The sequence below is a fragment of the Canis aureus genome, chromosome 9 (genome assembly GCF_053574225.1).
Source record: "Canis aureus isolate CA01 chromosome 9, VMU_Caureus_v.1.0, whole genome shotgun sequence".
In the NCBI taxonomy this organism is placed as follows: Eukaryota; Metazoa; Chordata; class Mammalia; order Carnivora; family Canidae; genus Canis; species Canis aureus.
Window position 1 is genome coordinate 73,483,328 of NC_135619.1, and position 4,482 is coordinate 73,487,809.

The 4,482-nt window shown below is 57.4% G+C and overlaps 1 long non-coding RNA gene across 1 annotated transcript; it reads left to right on the top strand.

The window, feature by feature from the left end:
• The first annotated feature begins 1,577 nt into the window (after nucleotides 1-1,577).
• Nucleotides 1,578-4,096, top strand: LOC144321170 (uncharacterized). Its single transcript, XR_013386934.1, has 2 exons — nucleotides 1,578-2,149; nucleotides 2,271-4,096. It is a non-coding gene; the product is annotated as an uncharacterized LOC144321170 (long non-coding RNA).
• Nucleotides 4,097-4,482: the final 386 nt, after the last annotated feature.

The following is a 4,482-nucleotide window of genomic DNA, read 5'->3' on the forward strand; positions in this document are numbered from 1 at the left end:
GCAGCACCTGGCAGGCGGTGAGTGCTCAGAGGATGGATGTACTGTTCTCTTAATGGAAAACAGGGAGATAGGGTGACCCGCGCTGACAGTCACCAGGTCACCATGATGCGGTCCTGCACTTGTGCCCAACTGCTGGGTTCAGGCTCACATTTGAGCGGGAAGGGGAAGGCTGAGGGCAGGGTCCCGAAGGAAGTGAAGGAAGGGATAGACTGAGTGAGGGGAGGTGAGGTGACGTGGCCAGCATCGTGGCGGAGTGGGGTGACTTGGTCACTTAGCAGTTGGCCCTGAAATGGATTTCCACACAGCAAACCATTTCCCACTGACTGACTAAAACACTGGGGGCACTTTGGTACCAAAACTGTTCCTCTCCTGGCAAGTTTTAACCCATTCCTGGAGGCCCAGACAGGTTCGTGACTTCCCTGTCAACTTGCACACGCTGTCACCAGAAGGAGGCACCACAAACACTCCCTTACCGTCCTGTTGTCAGCAGAGCGTGGCCGTGTTGACAGGAGAATCGGTGTTGTTCAGTGAGCGCCATCCAGTTAATGCCTGTTGACTGAAAGCCCATGTCCAGGCCCTGGGGTGCGGTGGGTGCAAAATTAGGTCACCGCATGCTGCGTGGTGGAGACAAGACGTGAAGCGGACGCTGCACAGACACATGGATTTGTTAACTGATGAGTGCTGGCAGGGCTCTGAGAATGGAGGAGAGCTGTCTTAGCTGCTGGTGGGGGAGGTGGGCAAGGGCATTTGGACCAGGAACTGTGTCTGCAAAAGTGAAATCTAGAAGGAATACGCGGAGTCGTAGGGGGTGACGGAGAGAAGGCCAAGCAGGAAAGGAAAAGGAGGCCAGAAAAGCGATGGGAGGGATGGGGGACACCGCCTGCAAGGGGCGGGGTGGCCACTGGAGCAGAAGCAGGAGGTGGGTGCCACATCCTGCCATGTCCTGCATCAGGGGACTAGAAATGTGGCCCGAGTGTCATAGGAGCATTGGAGGCTGTCCCCAGAGCCCCCATTCAGACGCTGTCCCACTCTGACTATGGTGTGCATGGAGGCCAGGCCCAGGGAGAGCCGAGTAGGCTTGCACCCCCAGAGAGAAGGGGCCACCTCGCAAGAGACCAAGGAGAGCGAGCTGACAGTCCGGGTGAGGGGAAGGATCCCATGGGATCCTGCGTGGAGGACCCTGTGGGGGGCTGGAGGGGGAGGACACTGCAGTCACCTTGGGGTTCAGTGTCGCCCTGTTGGGCTGAGCTGTCTGCGGGGCATCCAAGTGGATGGGCACCCAGCGATGGGACCCTGGGGGGCGAGTAGAAAGGAGCGGGAAGGGTCGATGGGAAGGAGGGAGCTGGGTCTGCTGGGCAGGCACAGGGCTGCCCCAGGACGCAGGCCCAGTCTAGGGACGAGCTGAGAAGCTGGAGGACAGGGGTGCAGTGTGACCCCCTCCCTGTCCCTCCTAGGCTCCCCATCTCTCGCAGAAGCCCCGGGCTGCCTCTCCTGGCCTGCGGGGGGGGGGGGGGGGCGGGGGCGCAGGCGCTCACAGCAGGACGGTCTCAGGTAGCACCTTTCTTTCCAGTGGGGGAGGGGCGGGCTATAAACATGCAAATGACACGTGGGACACTCCAGACTGGTTCTTCAGGCCCCAAAGAACAGCAGCCCTGGGCGTGGGCTCCAGCTTCTTCCTGGAAGCCCCGTCACTTTCCCTTGATTCACCTTCAAACCTTGTGAGTCATCTTTGACTCATCCCTCGGCCCCCACATTCTGAATGCTGCAAAGCCTGGTGGATTTTTCCTTTAAAATGCCCTTCCTCTCCTTGCTCAGGGTCCCACCCTGCCCAGCCCCTCAGCCCCCCGCCCCGGCCACCTTCAGCTGGTTCTTGCCGGCTTTACCTGCCTTGCGGTCCTGTTCTCGTCTGCCAGCCTCCCACTGCAGGAATGCCCAGGGCCCCGGGGATTCAAGACCTGGGACCCCACGCCCAGCTCAGGTCCCTGCCTGAGACCCGCGTCCCCCCATCTCCGCAGCTGTCCTCGGGGCTCTCCGGCCTGGAACGCTGGCTGCCGACTCCCCCCCCCGCCCCCTCCCTCACGCCCCCTCCCAGACTGTCTGCACGGGGAGGCGCCGCTGTCAGCCCTGACCAGGTGGCCGGGAGGTGAAGGTACGCAGTGAAGCAGATGCAGGGGGAGGGAGAACAGGAAAGGGTGACAGCAGCGGGGGGGCGACTACGCTGCTGCATTGAGCTCTGGTTCTGCTCCAGCCTCCCTCCTCCATTCCCTCAGCCTCCACAGGCGGCGGGAATGATGCTCTTCAATGAAACGATCACCCTCAGACGGAACATCTTCACGGCGGAACAAAGACGATTGCCGCAACGCAGGGACTTCGTGGCCTGGCCCTGGTCATCCTTCCCAGACCCTTCTCTGTCCGCATTCAGTTGTTCCCCGAACGTGCCTGGAACCTCAGAGCAGTTCCTCCCGCAGGACCCTTCTCCAGGTGACAGGTGTCCGCCAAGCTCAGCCGAGAAATCCCCTCCCTCAGGCCAAATTCACTCTACGAGCCTCCTCCCCTTCCCGTGGGGCTGAATTAAAGTTAAACTTTGTGTTTTTCACCTCCTCACTGCTCCCTCCCCCTGCCACCTCTCACCCCCCCTTGGCTCACGACAGGCCGGCGGCCCTCTGGGTAGGGCACGGCTGCGAGCACGTGTGTGAAGGCCCCAGGTTAGAGCCCTTGGGTCCAAAGGCAGTGCCTGACCTTCGGCGCCACCTACTGGCCCGCTGATGGGTTGCTTGAGGTCTCTAATAGGAACCCGCGTTGACGTTCAGGGATTTCATGTTTATTTCTCATGAACCGGAGAATTAGGAAACAGAGAATTATGTGAGATCCAGTCTAGAGGGCCATCATTAATGTGTCACCCTGAAAAGCTCATGGCAGAGCTTCCAGCCTTTCAGTGACCAGGGAGGAAACTGTCTGGAAGAAAACAAGAGGCGATTTTTTGAAATTTAAAAAAATGTATTTCACTGTTAAGACCTCACACACGAAGAAAGGCAGGAAGGTTAAAAAAAATGGAAATTCGGATCATCTGGGTGCCAACATGGAGCGTTAGTGTGTCTAGCCTTCCCTGCTCCTCTCCTCGCCCTCCCTAGGATCTCCCTTGGGCGATCAGGTGGAGTGGCCCCATCCTCCCTGCCCCCTTCTTGGGCTCAGCTGTCACAAGGGCAAAGCCCTTCCGTCTGACACCCGCCTGGATGCAGCCTCTTGTTCAGCCGGTGGGATAATGCCCAGCGGGCCCTGACAGGTCCAGACGGGCTGCTGATCCTGACACCCCCAGGTTGGGTTCAACACTGAAATTGGCGGTGGGGAGTGAGCAGGTGTGCGGTCCCTGGCAACAGCTCCTTTCTGTCTGCACCGAGGCCGGGGTCATCTGCGCGTCAGGATTCTGTCCATGTGGCCAGCTGACCAGGCCGTGAGCACCTTGGTCTGGCCACCTTGCCACAAAGGGGGTTGTCGTTTCCAGGTCCTGACCTGGCTTACCAGGCCCTCCAAAAGCTGGTCCTGCTGCTTGTCCCCTCACCTTCAAACTGCAGTGAAGTGTCCTCCCTCCCCCCAGCATCCTGCTCCTTCACACCTTGGCCCATCCCTTTCACCTGCCTGCAAAAAGCCCACTCCTGGGCAGCCCGGGTGGCTCAGAGGTTTGGCGCCGCCTTTGGCCCGGGGCATGATCCTGGAGACCCGGGATCGAGTCCCACGTCGGGCTCCCAGTGCATGGAGCCTGCTTCTCTCTCTGCCTGTGTCTCTGCCTCTCTCTCTCTCTGTGACTATCATAATAAATAAATAAATAAATAAATAAATAAATAAATAAATAAATAAATAATAAAATCTTAAAAAAAGAAAAAAGCCCACTCCTCCTTTAGGAGCCCCCAAGGGGGGGGGCACCTGGGTGGCTCAGTTGGTTGAGCATCTGCCTTTGGCTCAAGTCATGATCCTATTGAGCCTCACATCGAGCTCCCTGCTCAGTGGGGAGTCTGCTTCTCCCTCTCCCTCTGCCACTCGCCCTACTTGTGCTCTCTGTCAAATAAATTAATAAAAACTTTAAAAGAGCCCCCAGGGAGAGGCGGTGTCTGCTTCTTTGTCTTCTGTTCTACCTCTACTGATTTTGGGGCAAGTATCTTCCTCTTGAAGCCTGTTTCCTCATCTAGAAAAATGGGGGTAGGGATGGGACAGCTGGTCCAGGTTCCACCTGTCTTAGCATGGTTCTAAGGTCTTTCACAGAGGACAGATCAACTAGGGTCCAAGTGCATTATTAAATAGATCTGAACACCCAATGGGTTACCGGAAACTGGCACACACTGCAGACCCTCGTACCTTCTCCAAGGTCAGGGCAGACAAGCGTGTAAATGTTTTACTTAATTGCGTCCCAATGAATATGTTGTGGCAAATCATAATGGAAAGTTCAGAGTTGAAGCTGCTAATGGCTGTATAAGAACAATTTGTAAG